The sequence below is a fragment of the Lissotriton helveticus genome, chromosome 2_1 (genome assembly GCF_964261635.1).
Source record: "Lissotriton helveticus chromosome 2_1, aLisHel1.1, whole genome shotgun sequence".
NCBI lineage: Eukaryota > Metazoa > Chordata > Amphibia > Caudata > Salamandridae > Lissotriton > Lissotriton helveticus.
In genome coordinates this window covers 691,728,925-691,748,002 of record NC_136059.1, presented here as the reverse complement: position 1 = coordinate 691,748,002, position 19,078 = coordinate 691,728,925, and the positions used below count along the sequence as shown (strand labels likewise).

The window sequence follows — 19,078 nt, the reverse complement described above, 5'->3', positions numbered from 1 at the left end:
TCTGCTTAATTCAGACACTCTGTTCATCACCACCCCCTTTTCTGAATCATAACTTCAAAGGCAGCATAACACGACCCACTCAATTAAGACAAAGCATGCTTTTATATCATAGGTACTCATTGTTTCACAGACTCACATCAGCATCACATTGACCAATAGTTAAAAGCACATTTACAACCTGGAAGTGATCCCTTCACATTTACATGGATGGTGGCCAGCGTGTCCCAGATTTTCGAGGTGGGTGAACAACACAGAGGGCTATGCGAGGGTGATAGGAGATGGCAAGAAAGAGGTAGCAAAACAAATTTATGCAATAAGGTCGATGGTGGAAAAGGAGTACAAGAGGGACACTCATGTGGCTTCCCTGGTAATGGTGGAGAGAGGGGAGTACGGAGCCCATGTAGAGACGAGAGAGGTTTATGCACCTCATCAAATAAAGTCACGTAAAAACTGGTTGTTGCATCTAAGAAGGAAGTCAGTAGTCAGGGGTAGTGGATAGGATGGTCGCACATCAAAATAAACACCTATTTTAACCAATAGAACCCAGAGCCAAGCATTTATTCTGCCCCAATTATTTTGCATGGCAACAGACCTCCAAAGAAGCTGTCTTTTTGAAGAAACTTCACTGCCACCAAAGCGAGAAGAAATGCATCTACTGTTGACTCAATGACTACTCTTTCATGACCCTACTGTCCAAGATCTGGAAAAGGCAGTTGCTGCCTCCAGTTTCGCCGGGTACAGGATCGAGTGCAGGGCTCCTTGGTTCACATCTTGTTTCATGCAGTCTAAGTCCCCTTTGTGATTGGTATGGACATAAATCAAGAGACACAAGAATTACTTCCTTAATAAAGTTTACTTTTGGGACATTGTACAATGCCGCCTCCTCCAGAACGACTGTAAAGATCATTCCTTGGTTGTTGTTGATCTTTACTGAGCCCCTTGCCAAAAGTGAGGTCGCAGTCATCAGCTTGGTGAACTTCTACTCAGATTCAGGATTCACCTCTCATAGGAAGAACGTTTTGAGGCAGAACTTTATAAATAAATAAGTATTTCACACAGACAGTGGCCATCCTAACACCATGACACGTCCTGCCCTTCTGAGGTTTTTCATGCGTTCCACTTGATATTCCAGATTTACTATTGAGGCAATGGTGTAGTCCTGCAATGTGACCTTTTTTGATAGCTCCATTTGTGTCTGCTCTTTAGGCTTCTCCACAGCTCGAGTCTCTCAAGAGAGGCAGTTATCTTTTTCTCCACTTTGATGAGCCATATGGCTCACCCTGGACCAGTTTTGCCTCATTGGCTACCATCATCTGAACCATGTTTTTTAACTTTTCTTGGATTTGGACAATTAGCTATGTGTAAATGTAATTGTGCTGAAAACATTTCAAAAACTGTAGTTTTTCAGTTGTATCTTTTTTGATTCAGCAGGTACAACAACACAAATAAGACAAGGGTAGTGTTATTTCTGCACACCTAGATTTGTATTTTTTATGAATTTTCCCAATTTTGCCAGCATATCATAGCAATACATGACAGAATGATAATCTTATTCCCGGGAACGTGAGTGTTTGATATGATTTCTTTGATTTAAGTATTATTGCTATGTGATACCATTAAGTAAGTTAATGATTGAGGTAAGAAAAAACATGGTATTCCAAGTAATAGACTACTTTTTGTTTATATATAGTAGTGCAAATGCGCAGTGCATCCTGTAACTGGGAAACTCATATAGATTCTTAAATGAATTATCCCTCACAAAGGGTTTTCTCTGCAGTGTGTATAACTTACAGAATGGGTTGGTCCTTCACAGCATGGTAGGGACATCTCCTTGTAAATGGTAAATGTGTTAAATGCTGACCAAGAAACTGTTCTTTGAACAGTGTTGCTAGACTATTTTGGCATTCACCACAGGTTTTCTTTCTGTGGGAGGTGAGTGGAACCTGCCTTTGAAGAGTCAGATGATTGAACAATGTAGAAATATGGAAGGCACTAGTGTTGTCCACTTGTGGTGTCCACTTCAGGCAAGCACTGACTGGGAGATATGGTATTGCTGGATTCATGGAGGGCTCTTCACCTGACTGACAAATCCAAGAATCAATTTTATCTTTATCGGCAGGAGACTTCCTTTCCAGGGATGAACTTAGAGCTTCACTCTCATCTGATTATTTGCCAATCAAGTGCATGTTCAAGTTGTGTGAGTAGAAGATATTGGATAATCGGTATTGAAAACTGAGCAAGGGAGGATTTGATTAACTGAGAAATAGCCAAGCAGGCCAAAAAATGGCTTCAGTCATTCCATGGATTTGAAGGGATGATTTCAAAGTGGCAGTGAGCGGACACGTCATAGCTGAGGTAGTTGGATTAAAAAAATAGTGCATGATGGTTTGTTCCTAAATGGCTGCTCTATTTCGACTTAAAGAGGCAGGGAAAGAAAATATGTGTATTCACTACCAAAAGATGTTGAGGAATAGTCAACCTTTGGGGGAGCAGCTGGGTATCATGACATTGAATAAGGCTTAATACACTCTTGCCAGGGTGAAACAGAGATGCTATGAGGGAAGGGCTATGGTAGGGTGATTGCTTGTGTTCGAACTAAGGGTCTACTTGTCCTGCCTATACACCCAGCCTTCAGGAGTGAGTATGGGGAGTGTCACAATTTAATTGAGAAGAAGATAAGACCATTTCAGCATTTTTCCCAAAAGATGTACACTAGGGAACAGTCTGACCCAGTGAAGGTAAAGCAATGGGCTAACTTACCATAATAACTCACACCCAAACAAGTTGCACAGCAGGGCACCCTAATATCTAGCGAGGAAGTAATATTAGCAGTGGAAGGTCTAAAACATAGAGCCCTCCAAGGTCCCAAGGCAAGTTGGCTTAGCGTCAGTATTTAACACTCTGTGCCTTGCTTTTGGGGGTCATGATACATGTTTTTAACCGCTTAACCCCCTTAATAGCATAAGCTGATAACCATTCTTCTCAAACCAAGCAACGATCCTGAAGCTTATTTGCTGACCCAAGTAACATCCTGTAAATGCTGAATGATGAATTCATGATCCACTCTTTTGATTTGGGCTGAGTGTTCAAGAAGTATCAGTAAACCAATATCTCCCTGGTCCAAGCTTTCAAAGAGGTTGTCTTTCACATTTGCCAATGAGGTTTTAGCTCCATGCCTTGTCCAATGCTCAAATTAGCGAATGTCTAGCATCCCACGATTATTCAAACCACTTTTTAATTGCTTTGGTGAAACCCCAAACCGAACCTACGATGCTTGGTTCCGGTCCAGGGAGGACCTGCCCTGGCAGTTCCGGCTGGACTGTTCCCATTGGGCATAGGGTCAAGACTTATTTACATATGGCTGAGTTCCAACTGGAATGGCATTGTGAGCAAAAAAAACGATGGATTTAGGCCCAGTTCTCTGTACTGGGTTGAATGTATGACATTGTTCTCCATTCTTCCCATCAATTGTTCTATTTGTATTTGACACCCCAAGTGGGAAGGTATACCCAGAGGTAAGTCCCATGCTCTCCATGCCACTGGAGTCAAGCTATCCTGGCTGATGAGGGGTGAAACCCCGAAACCGGTCCTAGGATGTTTGGTTCCAGACCAGGGAGGACCTGACCTGGCAGTTCTAACTGGACTGTTCCCATTGGGTACAGGGTCAAGACTGATTTGCATATGGCTGGGTTCTAACTGGAACGGCATGGTGAGCAAAAAACGGATTTATGCCCAGATCTCTGTACTCAGGTGAATGTATGACATTGTTCTGCATTCTGTCCATTAGTTGTTCTTTTTGCATTGGTAAAATACATATGAAGTATCTCACTAATGACAGGGGGCCCATCAATGGACAGTCTAAGCTGGATGTCTTCACCAAGGGCTTAACAACAACTTTTATGTAGACGTGTTCTTCCATTCCTTTCATTATAAAGTCATCGATTTTGCAAGCAAACCCAGTAGAAAAGAGAGCAGGAAACAGATTGGCAAGCCAACCTGACGTGGGTTCCCATTAAAGGTCTATTGTCCTTTATTTCCCTAATAAGACCATATATCTGTCCACTGATGTGAGATCAAATAGTTGATTACTTACGAAATGTCAGAACATCTTTCAGGCTTATCACGCCCCTGAAGGGTACTGCTTATCTAGCTATTCCTATCAAGGAAATGTTGAGTGCTGGATTTGAAAAGGTTCTTGAGAGCACTGAAAGAGGTCTTGTAATTTTCACTAAGCCCAGTCTTTAAAAGGGCATCACCCTTTCTGCACTGCCCCAGCAGTGATGAGTGGACATAAATTATCTCAGAAGATCACACATTGTCTTTCCAGCGCCAAACATCTTTACAGTTAAATTGATGTAGGGTACTGATGCAATTTATAAACCCTTAAAAGCACTAATCAGAACATATTAGAGAACTTGACGAAGAAGCTGTTTATTATTTTGTCCCAGATTAAATCACCTTCCTAACCTTGAACTGAAATTCGGGAAAAAGAGATGAAAGGGACCTGAATAGTTTCACCACTTTTGAATTGTCCACAATGACATGTGAGTAACCTGTCATGTCTTTCTGTGATACCAATACATCAGCCTCCCACCCAAACTCCCTCACAAAGGAACACAATGTTCTAGTAGGAACACAGGTGACACAGACCCCTCTCTATCTAGCATCACACATGTGAAATACACAGGAAAATTTGACTGTATATAAACACACAAAGTTTTCCTACTCAAAAGTAAAATTGATAAAAAATATAGTTCTAGCACAATTATAACTATAAGAGGATTAACAGTTCACACAACAGTAAGACCCTAGTGCAGTCAGCTTACAAAAGTGAAGTGCTCACATCCTATACCAGAGTGTATGGTGTCTCCATGATGCTCATAGCCTTCCTTACAAAGAAAATGTAACTAAAACACTTAGAGGTAAATGGGAGGTAACTGAAGGAATCCCTAAAGATGAGTTAAAATTGTTTGTTTTTTAAAGTATTGTCTCTACAACGACTGACCTAACACGTACTTTGTATACCTATGCCAATCTAACACCTAAATACCAAGCCCCTGCAATACTTATTATGATGGCTTAACAATCCTTGACCCAGATAAGAAAAATACAGAACTTGCCCACCAAATGCTATTTAATTGGTTACTGGCACATGAAGATGAACATAGGCTCATCTCTGAGGGTCAGAAGAGACCTAGAATGGTACTATAAATGACTTTCTTTGATTTTAAGGCAGCCACCTGAAGATTAACTCTGGAGTTTCTCGAAAGATGTTGGTTTGAAGATGTGATTTCTCATGCTCTTTGAAGATTTTTAACAGAACAGCTCATCCACTCAGACATCCAGACAGAGATGTTGTGAGGCAGAGCTCATTGGGTAATTTTAATTATTTGGGGGACTAAGACGGGTATGTGTGCTGATGTACATAATGTTTCATCTCACATCCATCACAACGTAGGTACCTGAGTACTAAATTATCAGTTCCTTATAAAGACATGTAGGGCTTGCGCCAGAAAATGTTTTGAGGCGGTAGCAATGCCTTACACTTGTGTGAATTACTGCTGATGAATTTCCAGGCCTGATTCACAAACATTTTCTGTGAGTAGTATTTTTCTTACTCCAGATTTAGATGTGGCTTACTCGTGAGTTTTCAGGCATTAGTGCATGTTTGGTTCCAAATATAAAGTTGTGTGTATTTCACACCTAAGAGATGAGTAAGACACAACTACTCAAAGAAAAAGCTTTAAGAGGCTAACCTAAATTAATCTTTATGAGTTATTATAAGAACATTCTGAGTCGAATCAGAAGAAAACGTTCATGTTTGCAGCAAAATAAACTTCAAGTTTTGAGGGTGACAAACCTTCAATTTCACCTTTTGCTCACTTATTTTTCAGCAAAATAAAACAAATATCCCTGGAATATTTTTTTCAATCATTCTGCTTAAAATAATATTGGGAATCATTTTTCAGGAGATATTTTTCACAAAAAGAGAAGAAACATACACAAACAATAAAAAAATCAAAATGTCGTAAAACATAAAATAACAAATTAAGTATTTCGCCCAATTATGTGCGCATATTTATAAGTTTGAACATCGCTGCTATATGCTCAGTACAAAGAGTTTGCTCTGAAATATAAATCTAAGTGCGCTATTTGATTTAAAGTGAAATGGCTATATTCACAAAGATAAATGTGATTCTCTACTTAGGTTTACCACCAAATGTACCTTTTCTAAGCCTGACAGAAATTCACAAGGGATTCCTGGCTGATATAAGGCAATAACAGGGTGGAGATCTCTCCAAAGCTGTGTAAATACACTAGAGGGAGGGAAAATGAACATTTCAATGACTTACTTGTCTTGGAATTCTGGGAATACCCACAAACCTAGAAGTTTGTTGACACTCCTAAACTGTAATCCAATTCATACCTAGCCTGAAAATACTGAGAAATACAATCCTATATCAGCTGATGTAACTCCCCATTCACACTTGGTGAGAGCGCAGGGGGAGGGCTTTCGCCATTAGAAAAATACTTTCTGTCATAGAGAAGAAACTGCACTTGCACTAGGGTATCCATTTTCCTTGTATGGAGCACTCCGCCATGGAGAACGCCCTACAAAGGGAATGCAAACAGACGTTTGGAATCAGGTGACAGCCAGTGGAATCCGCATGGAATCGTGGGCCAGACTCAGCTTTCCATGCTGATTCCAAAAGAAATTGGCGAATTCAATTGAAAGTACATCTGCAGTCACTTAGAAGTAGATCTACAGATGCAGATTTCCTGTTTTAATGGGAATAGGAATTAAACTGTCTTCCCTGGAGAATAAATATTTTTATACAAACCTTAAGGTTCATCTGATAATAAAAAATCTAATTATTAAGTATTTCATTTAAGTCCAGTTGCTTCCTAAGTGATAAATTACATCTTTCAAGTGATCATCGAGAAAAACTCACTAGGAAAGTGTAAAAAGCCTGATTTATATTAAATTGGTAAAAGCCAGGAGAGACATATCCGCTGTGAAAAAAAATACAATAAAGGTCACATTTACAGATGGTAAATATCTTATGATGAAGTAAAACATGTTGATGAAGAGAAAACATTTTCAAGGAAAATGATTAGTGGTGGATTAAAGAAAAATAGGATGAGGAAGACAACACAAGGGAAGGGAAACATCTTATAATAGAGTAAGCCATAGCATAATGAAGATAAAACATATACAAAGAAAATATCCACTGGTGAAGCAAAGAAAAGCCGAATAATTAAGATAATATATAATGTAAGAAAATATCTAACAGTTGAGTAAATATAAATAGGATAACCAAGATGATACATACCACATGGAAAGGTCTAGGGATGAAGCAAATTGGACCAGAGATATAATTTATGCTAGGTCGGTATGTTTAGTGGCAGATAAACAAAAATAGGGTAACTGAGCTAAAGCATAGGATTGGAAATTATCCAGTGGCAAAGGAAAGAAAAAAATAGGATAGTAGAGAAAACATATAGTAAACAAAATATAGAATGACAGAGATAACAGGTTTAGGAGGGAAACGTTCAGTGACAGAGTAAAGAAACAAATGGATATATCAGAGGGAAATGTATAATATGGCGTCAAAACAAAGTAAAGGTGATGGAGGCAACACATATGATGAGGCAAAATAATGGAAATCGACGTGAGCTTACAACGCTTTCGTCATTTTTTGGAAGTCTATGAATTAACTTGACTGGAACACTTTTCATTGTTAGGTAGGTAGTGGTGTACACTGATGTTGGTATACACAATAATTTCCCTTTTTGTCAGTATCTTTATTACTCCGGTGGGTCTCCTCCCCTTATATGTATCACCATAGCATAAGCCATACTTTAGTCGTGATAATTTCAATGGATGCAGTCTATTAAATTTTCAAAAAAGAAAAAATCTTTCTAATCATTAGTTGCTCTCAGAAAATGTATAACTCACTGACTATACATGTAAGAAAGAAGAACCTGCACTAAGGGATAGCTGACTAGAGCAAGCCTACCACGGAATGAAGGTGAATAATGAAAGCAGAAATTGAGAGTAAGTACAGTTAATAACACATAGTGATTGATTGCTTCCCTTGGTGATATCTCATGCTTGAAATACATAAAACGTGTTCAGTGTAAGGTACTGAAGGAAAGAAAATTGAAGCAAATGCGCCTGATTAAAAATTCATAGGGGATGCTTTCTGTATGAAGAGAAGAATAGAGAGGATGTAGAAGAGGTGGGAGTGAGTGAGCGCGTCCTTTGATGCAATCTGAAGGCCGTGAGAAAATATTCCGAAACGAAAGACACCCAATAAGGACAGATGAAAAATTGCCAGAAGAATTAGAAATGTCCCATTGTGTCCTCCTCGAGGAGGATGTACCGCACAAGAGACAAGATTGTACATTCTGATACCTGTGGCAAACACAAAGCCAGGCCTTCCATCACTGCACAAAAGCATGTGCGCGCTGCCCGCCTCAGCCCTGCCATCCGCCACAGTGTAATGCAAACTAATGACTGCCCACATTCAGAGCCGAAGAAGAAATACATGCATGATAATAAACAATATGATCTGCGGAAGTTTGGAGTTGGTGGGACAGTGTGTAAAGCAACGATGAATATCAGACCCTACAAGGTTTGAAGAATGTAAAAGCTACATTTCAAGAGTGTGCATAAAACCGTAGAAAGCTAAAAAAGTTATTGACCCAAGATACGAGTATTAGTTATATACGAGTTAAGCAACTACGCGAATAACATCAAATTATAGACATTAAAGAGGTGAGAGCAAAGCTTGCGTTGTCTACGATGTCAATGACATCCTGAGCTGAAAAGCATCCCTGTTATTCACTTTTACTCATCTATAACTTTATGTTATACGTGGCACACAAAATCATCTGCCCCAGCTTTTAACTGCTACACGTGGGCAGAGGAGTAATGACGGAACCGTAAATAACAAGTCATCTCCTGCCTGTCCCACAAAAAACAAAACCTGGCTGCCACCCAACCCCACCACTCTGTACGCCCTCCTCTTCGGGAGGTGTGCTGTCTGCTCTCCGGCCCTACAGGGACAGGCTGTCAGACACCTTTGTCAGAGCATTTTGGATTTCCTTCATGAAGTAGCAGCAGCAGGAAGCAGCTTTTAATTATAAAAAAATCACACAGTGAACAGAATATCCAGACAAGGGCTGTAGGATGTATGCCCTGGCATCCCAATGCCTTTACCTCAGTTTGATAAATGTGTGAATAGTGAACCACTTCTGCACTATTTCACTACGTTTTTAGATGCATTTAATGACTGACTGGGTCTTAGCCCTGCTGGCGTATTTGGAGGCATCAAACTGTTAGGAAATCTCCCAACTGAATTATTCTCCAACTAAATGAAACTGGTTTCAAATAACTACAAATAATGAAAAGCTAAATCAAGTACACCTGGCATGACTTTCTGTGCCCTGGTCCTAGTAGCCTTCAGAGGTACTGGACTGTTAGAAATGTCCCAAATGCATTGCATTAGTTTGTGACTAGGCATTTTAACCAGAAACGTGGTATGATATTTTCAAAAACTGGACTGCAGACCAGGTTGTAGGTGCTAGTAAACACACAGGTGGTAAAGGTGTTTGGCAGGGAGGAAGTAGGGAAATAGCCTTTATCATTCATAAATATGATGTCCCAAAGTGATATTAGGACACGTAAGGCTTCTCGAACTTTTCGAGCAGAGTCTGGTTCCCGATGTCCGATGGAAGATGTTTCAATTTAGAAGCGCCAGTTGGGTAAAGGCTCAGAAGCAAGATACTGCACATTGTGGTTTGTGGGTAGGTAAGTGGCACTGAGCTGCTAAGGTTAAGATTTGTAAGGAGTACAAACATGCTGATGTTTTGTTGTATTTATGTCTAGAGTTTGGGACTGTTGTCTATTCTCCAGGTGAGTTCTGATCATCCTGGAATGTGGTGATGGGGAGATTCCAGGATGACAGGTGGAAAAATAAGTTGGAGATATTTGCTGTTTTTTTTATACAGTTAATGTGAAGAGGGACCAATAAAGGAGTTATAAACATGTACTGGTGCTGTGTCTTTGCATTGGTGAACAACACACCAATGTTGTTGGAGGTATAAACATGGGACAGGTGTTGGATAAAATTGAAGTTCAGGGAGAGAAACAGAAAGAATGTCTGAGCTTACTTTGAAAGCCAGCCTGCTGCATAGCAGTAGCAGGAGCTGAGATTTGTTCGGGGTAGGCTGAAAAGCCTTCATATGACATAACTTATGACTTTGTCCACAAAGTGAATCAGTACTGTGAAGGCTATTACGGTAGTCCAGTCTACTCAGGCCTACTGAGGTGTGATTATATCTTAAGAGCAAGGAGAAGCAGCCAGCCTTCACTGCAGAGGTTAACCTATCTCATAGGGGTATCACAGTGGAATCCAAGAATTCTGGCATTTGAAGGTGGTGCATCAATTATAAATTGAAAGTTATAATGATAACTTTACCATTTTTTATCTTTGTGTATTTTAATTTGGGTTTGTACCGAAAAATTTAATTAAGTATTCTTAAGTATTAATTATCTGTAATCTTTCTTTTAGTCGTATGTTAATGTTTTTTTTAAATAAAAAGGTGTTTCAAATTGTTGTATATAGTATCATTCATTGGAGTATCATATAGTGGAGTGTTGTACAGTACAGTACAGAGAAGTAGAGTAGTGGAGTGTATTGTCATAGAGTGGAGTGTTCTAGAGTGGGATATAGTGTAGTCTAGTAGAGTGGAGTGGTATAGCGTACAGTGAAACAAAGTGTTATATGGTGGAGTGGCATGGTGTGTCGTACAGCAGAGTGCAGTGGCGTACCGTAGACTGGCATAGTGTACAGTGTAATGGTGTGTCAAACAGTAGAGTTGAGTGTTCTACAGTGACATGTTGTTGACTGGAGAGTTATCAAATGGAGTGTGGTGGAATGGAGTATCATCAAGTAGAGAGTTGTTGAGTGGCATAGAGTGTAAGTGGTGTAGAGTATAGTGGCATAAAGAGGAGTTCAGTGGAGTAAAGTGTCATATAGGTCAGGGTTCTCAAGTACAGTGTCATACAGCACAGTGGCAAAGAGTTTTGTACAGTGTAGTATTGTACAGTGGAGTGCTGTTATTAGTTAGAACATAGTGCATGGTAGAGTGGTGAGTTATACTTAGTTTTGTCTGGTTAACGAGCTGTAAAGAGTCTGTAACACGGTGTGCTACTTTCTTAAAATTTGAAGGTGGTGGATAAATTGTAAATGAAATCGATTAATATAACTTTAGAATTTTTCAAGTTTGGGTAGTTTAAGTTTGGTTGGTATAGGGAAAAAAATGTTTTCCTACATATAGCTTTCGTTCAACCTTGCTTTTTTTCATTGCATTTCAATGCTTTTTTAATTTTTTTCAATAAAAATGTGTTTGAAATCATAGAGTCCAGTGTCGTCAAGTGGAGTGTTGACATGAGCAATCAATGTATTGTTGTCGAGAGGAGTATTGTAGAGTTGGGTGTTGTAGAGTACAGAGGAGGAGAGTATTGTAGAGTGGAGTGCTGTGTCATATAGTCAAGTGTTTTTTCATAAAGAAGAGTGGGGTGGCCTGTCGTTGAGTGTCATACAATGTGGTACAGTGGCATAGAGTGAATGGGTGTGCAGTAGAGTGTCACAGAGTGGCATAGAGTGTAGTACATTGTTGTAGAGTGGAGCTGCATACTGTGGAGTACAGTGTCGGAGAGTGGAGCGTGTAGAGCAGAGTATGGTACAGTGGTGTAGAATGGGATAAAGTGTAGCAAAGTGGAGTATAGTGGAGTACACTGGAGTGGGGTAGCATAGAGTGGAGTAAAGTGTCATAGAGTAGAGTGGCATAGCATACAGTTGAGAAAAGTAGCATAAACTGGAGTACCTTGTTGTACAGTACAATATAGTGCAATAGCCTAAAGTATTTGAAAGTGTTGTAGACTACAGAAGAGTAGAGTGGCATACAGTTTAGTTGAGTTTTGTAGAGTGGAGTGGTGTACAGTACAGTGTTGCACAGTGTGATAGAGTGGATAGGCATACAGTGTTATAGAGTACAATGGCATAGTGTGGCATCGACTGAAGTTGCATAGAGTACAGTAGTCTGTCAAATAGTGGAGCTGCGTAGAGTGGATATTTTATAGTAGCATAGAGGTAAAGTCTTGTACAGTGGAGTAGAATTGAGTGGAAAGGCATAACATTGTGTGGAGTAAAGTATAATCAAGTGTATAGGCATGTTGTAGAGTAGAGTGGCATGGGGTGTAGTGTAGTGATGTAGCATAGGTAGTAAAATGTTATAAAGGGGAATGGGGACTTGTACAGTAGAGTGCTGTGACTTAGAGTATAGAAAAGTGTTATAGTGTTGTACAATGGAGTGTATGGACATAGAGTGGAGTATAGAGTTGGGCAGTGGAGTGTACATGCATAGTGTGGAGTAGAGAGTTGTTTAGTGCCCTAAACTGTAGAATTTTATAGAATGGAATTATATAAAATGGAGGAAAGTGTTATACAGTGGAATGGCATAGAGTCGAGTGGCATACACTATAGTGGTATAAATTAAATTACCGTAAAGTATATTAGCATACAGCGGAATAGTGTACAGTGGAATACCATTCAGTGGAGTGTAGAATAGTAAAGTGACATAGAGTGGAATAGCATAGAGCAGAGTGGGCTACAGTGGTGTGGCTTAGAGGAGTAGAGTAGGGTGTAGTGGATTAGCATAGAGTAGTATAGCGTACATTGAAGTGGCTTAGTGTAGAGTTGAGGAAACTGTTATAAATTGGAGTGGTGTCTCATACAGTAGACCGGAGTGCTGTGTCATACAGTGTTGGAAACTATCATAGAGAGGAGTACAGTGTTGTACAATAGAGTGCACAGGCATAGAGTTAAGTATACATTTGGATAGTGGAGTGTACAGAGACAGAGTGGAGTAGAGTCTTGTAAAGTGACATAGAGTGCAGTAGAGTTTTGTAGAGTGGAAGTATATAGAGTGGAAGAGAGTACAATGGAGTGGTGTTGAGTAGAGTAGCATAGAGTAGACTGGCTTACAGTGGAATAGCGTAGAGTGAAGTGGCATAGAGTGATATAGCATGTAGTGGACAGTGGAGTGTTGTACAGTGGAGTAACGCAGACTGGAGTGGTATAGAGTAGAGTCTTGTCCAGTGGAGTGATGTAAAGTGTAATAGGGTATGTTATGTTATGTTATGTTATGCGTTTTTATTAGGCGCACAGATGCTCCAGCCAAGGAGCGTCCTGGCGCCCGACAAGGCAGCTGCACAACACAACGAAACAATAATCAAGCACACTTAAACTAAGGGAATAAAAAGGTTTTCACCGCCCGGCGAAAAGAAAGAAGATCCCCAAGGGCACGAATCGCCGGGGGAAGGGAGTTCCAAAGCACCGGTTGTAGCATACAATTGAGTGGCATACAGTGGAGTGGGGTAGAGTGTAATAGCATTAAATGTAGTGCTGTGCAGTGGAGTAGGTAAGATTTAAGCTGCAGACAGTGAAATAGCGTAGGGTGGAGTGGTGTAGAGTGGAATAGTGAGAGTGGAATACAGTGAGTGGCATAGAGTAGAAAAGTCTAGAGTAGGTATAAAGTGCAATAGCGTACAGTGGTGTGGCATACAATGTAGTGGTATAGAGTGTAGTGGCATACACTGTAGTGGCGTGGAGTGGAGTAGCTTATAGCAGAGAGACATACAATGGAATAGGGAAGAGTGGAGTGACGTATAGTGGGGTGGCATAGAGTGGAATAGTGTATAGTAGAGTAGAGTATTTGTAGTGGTGTACCGTGAAGTGGTGTGGACTGGAGTGGCATACACTAGAGTAGGGTAGAGTGTAATAACATACAGTGGCGTGGCATCCATTGGAATAGCAATGGAATATCAAAGAGTAGAGTACAGCGTAGAGGCATCCAAGGAAATTACAAACAGTGGAGTGCTGAACAGTGGAACGGCATAGAGTGGAGTGGGGTAGAGTGGAATGGTGTAGAGTGAAATATCATGTAGAGGAGTAGAGTGGAGTGGAGTGGGATACACTGAAGTGTCGTAGAGTGGAGTTGCATACAGTGTACCAGCGTAGAGTGGACGGGAATAGAGTGGATTTGTGTACAGTGTTATAGTGTAGAGTGGAGTGGCATAAAGTGAAGAGGCTTAGAGTGTAATAGCGTATACTGGAGTAGCGTACAGTGGAGGGGTGTATAGTGGGGTGGTGTACACTGGAGCGGGATACAGTTGAGTGGGGTAGAGTGTAATAGCATACAGTGGAGTTACCCACATTGGATTGGCGTTCATATAAAACTTTATAAATAAATAAATAAATGGTATAGCATAGAATGAATTCGTGTAGAGTGTAGTGCCATACACTGGAGTGGCATAGAGTGGAGTACCATACAGTGGAGTGGCATACAGTGGAATAGCGTATAGTGGAGTAGCATCATGTGAATTGACATACAGTGGAGTAGGGTAGACTGAAGTGGTGTGGAGTGGAGGTGCGTACAGTGTAAGAACGTACAGTGTAGTGGTTTACAGTGGAGTTGCATACAGATTATTAGCGTAGAGTGCAGTGGCTTAGAGTGACTTCTCATACTTTGTAGGGACATAAAGTGAAGTGGCGTAGATTGAAATAGCGTATAGTGGAGTGGCATACAGTGGCGTGGCGTTGAGTGGAGAGGCGTGGAGTGGAGTGGTGTTCACTAGATTGGAGTATACTAGAATACCGCAGAATGGAATAATGTGTTGCCCATTAGATACCATCCGTGACGCAAGGGTACCGCAATACAATAATACAGCTAGGCCTTAGTTATATTTTGGGCCACGGTATACCAAGGTAACTTTGTGGTATACCGTGGTACATGGGGATGACAAGTCAGTATATCATTGGGAAATGGCTGTTTTTAGAGGCAGGCACATTGTTTTTACTACACTTTGTCTGTGTTCTAGTGTTAGGGCCTGAGCTATAGGTAAGTAGTAGGTGTTATTGTAGTTCCATATATATTACCCTTTTATTAAAGTGGTGAGAGGTATGGAAATGTATTTATATTAAAATGTTTATAAATGTATTTATGTATATTTATTTTTATATTTTTTTTACATATATCTTTAAATAAGGTTACTGAGTACTGTGTTAGTACCTTGTAAGTACCTTATTTTTTAGGAAATTTCTTTAGTTTTTTCCACTGTACTTCACACTCTTTGTTTTACAGCATTAAAATGTTAAACATTATAAATACACTGTATCACACTGTATATGTAAAATATAGTGTATTTTAGTGTTTTTCCAATTTGTTTAGCTCTTTTTTTTAAGTACAGCGGTTCTTTCTAGGTATTACCACTGTACTCCGTAGCATGTTACTAAAATATATAGAAACTACTAATTATTTTTCCCTACCTATTACCACTTTACTAAATAGGTAGGGACACAATATAAAACCCAATACTTAACTATAGCTAAGGCCTAAACCAGAACACTGGCAAAGTGGCCTTAAAACAAAATGGTTGCCTTAAACTTTTATAAAGACAGACATTATCCAATCTGATAAGGACTTGTCATCATCATGTAGTAGGGTAGGTTCCTGCAATTTCATTCCAGGAACTCCACTATTCTGTGAAAGTACTAAGATCACAGATATCACTAAGTTTAAATGCCTTATAACTTAGAAAATACTTACTGTGCTTACCAGAAAGGATCATCTGCGACCGTAATGTATAATTCTGCCAAATTTCATGTAAATCTGTTCAGCCATGTTTGCGCTAAACAATAGTCTATGGAAAATACATTGGTGGAAAAAACGTGTTTTGGGACCCCCTTTTACCTTGGCACCCCCTTACCAATTCACCACAAAAATGTACATCATCACAAAATGTAGAAAATGCTATAAGTCTGGAAAGTACTCTGGTAATTAATCAAATGAGTGGAAGTTATTAGGGAGCAAAAAACCGAGGAATTCTTATATCCGGGAATCCTAACCATAACTACAGAGTGGTTTGCCACTCAGACAGTGCCTGGGAGTCTGTGCTGTTTTCTTCAACCCAGCTGTGCAACACAGCTCGGTTGGAGAAACCTAAGTCCACATGTCTGTTTGGTCAGCCTAAGACGACTGGCAAAACCGACACGCGCACTTTATAGTGCACCTACCACTGCTCCTTCCTGCCATGGCCCTGCCCGGCCCAGCCCTGTTACGCTCAAGACTCCCTAGTTCAGTCAGTGGGAAAAAAATTATAACATTGTTTTAATATTATTTTATTTTTCGTTGACTGGCTCATTGGGGCGATGTTCCACCCCTGTTAGCTAGCTATCTTTATAGCTGTTGAATATGTGTGTTTTAGCTGTCAGATGCAATCAAATGTGACTGAATTTAGATGGAACAGCATAGAGGATTTATTCAAGATGTTGAGGCTGGGCCTTGAAGCTGCTTTTATAGGGACGTTTGTCTCTGTGTTGGCCTTCATGGGCAGCTATTAATTTAATATACGTAGATTTTTGATAGGGTACACCCTGTCTCAAATGTTTGCACCCTAGCACTAAGCATAAGCAAAACACGGCCAAAAACTGAAATGGCCACTGCCCTCTGTAGTCTGCGTCTATGCACGGGCAGCTTGCTTTCTGTGGTGTGGTTGGCAGAGCTTGAAATTGCTGCTGAAGTGTGTTGGCTTGTTGGGTTCATACTCTGATAAGATGTTATTTATATTTAATTATATTTTGCTAGTAGCCCATGAAGAGGTATAAGAGACTGAATGGTCACACACCAACGCAGGCACGTTTTATCTGATTTAAATCCCTTCGGTTTCCATATAAGATCACGTGCTGAAATCTCGGCCACATTCATCCAAATCTGCAGATTTTAGGAGTCACCGTCAGTGTGTACCACTAACTATATAATCTCACCCCGCCACTGACTGTCTGATGTAAAATAGCCTAAAAACCTCGAAACACATTTCACAGGTCATAGGGGATGTGACAAAAGCGATGTGTTTGCTCTCAGGTTGTAGAGTACAATCAGTATACAATGATAGTGCTTGCACTTTGTTAACACGGTGGGGGCGATCAAGCTATCTGAAGAAGCTTTTAATTTGATAGGAATTTTTTCAGAGTATGTCCTAGAAACTGTTTCCTGGGTCTTCTCAAAATTAGTAATAAATGATCGATTTATTTTCATCGCACATTCCCTGATATGAGAAAATGAACTACAGTGGCTTATGAATAGTGAAAAATATTTAAATATGCACCATCATTATTGATTGAGAATCCTCTGGCGTTGCGAATAGTCTGGGCACACGTTTGTACATTGCCCTGAGGATAACACGCATGTTTGGACCGAACTGTGTGGCAAGGTGATGCTGCACACATTGGTGACATTGACAGTGTATAGGCGAGGCCCTCCGCCTGCCACTGCCCCTTGCAGAAGAGGAGAACAGGGTCGCCGTTTCCAGGCACACACACGCAGGGACATCTTAAGGATTTTGGGGGCCCTGGGCCAAACATATTTTGGGGGCCCCTGTTCAGAACAGCTTTGAATTTATGATCCAATTTTAGCCCCTGTTTCTCACGTAGTTTCCACTTCCTCAGCTGTGTTAGCGATCCAGTTTGCATCATAGGCATTAGCCTATATATTCCCGAGGTAAATTGACGCGCGCAGCTGACAGCTGTAGGATTTAGTGTTTCCTGCCCTGCTACTAGGTTTTAAATACTTTTCAAATTGTATATGTGTGGATGAATTACTCTGTGCTTTTTAACAATTTCTCCTACCTACGCGCACTTGCACATTACTTGATTCTGCTTGCCTATACCTCCTTAGCTGCTTCAATTCACATCTCGCTTTTCCTCCAGTCCTGGTCCGCCGTGGCGGATACACTGATTGGGGCTACTATCGGGCTCCTCACTTCCGGCCATGCAGTTTCCACTTCCTCAGCTCCGCTAGCGATCCAGTTTGCATCATAGGCATTAGCCTATATATTTCTGATGCAAACGGACGTGCACAGCGGGCGTGCCGATGGCACACCAAAGGTAAGCCCTTCTGCATAAGGAGGCGTCCCGGAGGCGTCCGGAGCCGGCCATGCTGCCCAGTTCCTCTCCGGTGAGTTTCTTCCACTATATTACAATAGGGTAAAACTGCTTAGCCTTAGGCGGCTACCATTATGCCAGTGTACAGCGGCTGATTCAAGCTTCGAGGTAGATTTTCGATGCAATAAGGGCAACTGGTCTCTCCTCCAGCCCAAGAATCTCGCACTCAAGATTCTCACATGCAACAATAAGTGTAAAAACAATAAGAAAACAGAGGAATTAAAGTCCACCCTTTTAAATTGTCGCTCTATGCAAAAGCATGAACTTCACATTAATGGCCTACCTTGAGATGAACAGCCTGATTTTTTATTTCTCACTGAGACCTGGCTTTCTGAAGCCTCCAACCCTACTATCACCTCGTCCAACCCTACGGGTTGTAAAATCCTTAGGAGGGACCAACCGAGTGGGAAGTGGGGGCGATGTCGCCATAATTTACAATAAAAAACTAGACTGCTCTCCCATTCCGATGGAAAACATCAAGGGCGGAGAGTCCTTAGGCTTCCGCTGTGCCTTATCCCCCAATCATAGCATAGCTGTTTTTCTGATTTACAGACCTCCCAGTGCAATTCTAAATGTTATTACTATGCTTAATACAGCCACTACCTCCCTGGCCTTAAAATACAACTGCCTTATTCTGGGAGATTTCAATATACATATGGATAATGGAAAAGACCCTCAAACAATTTCCTTGTTGGAGACGCTGCAGGCCTGCAACATGTTTTAATCTATTTCTTCCGCCACCCATGAGAAGGGCCATACCCTAGACCAAATCTTCCACAACTTTGACATATCAGAACCCTACCTCTTCCCATTATCTGGTCTGACCACCTCCTATTAAAATAAGTCATTCCCAACTCTGCCACAGCCCCTAGGGCTAACGCAGGGCAGAGGGTCCCTATTTTCAGGACATTCCATAAATTATTCACCCCGAAGTTAACAGACACCCTCGGTAAATCCTCTCTGGAGCTATCTTGCTGCCTCTCAATAGATTCATGTCGTCCAAC

At 40.7% G+C, this 19,078-nt stretch overlaps 1 protein-coding gene across 3 annotated transcripts in view; it reads left to right on the top strand.

Annotated features, from left to right (window-relative positions):
• The window catches only part of MCTP1 (multiple C2 and transmembrane domain containing 1), a 2,466,151-nt gene that overhangs the window by 562,065 nt on the left and 1,885,008 nt on the right, over nucleotides 1-19,078 (top strand). The gene's annotated exons all lie outside the window — the stretch shown is intronic.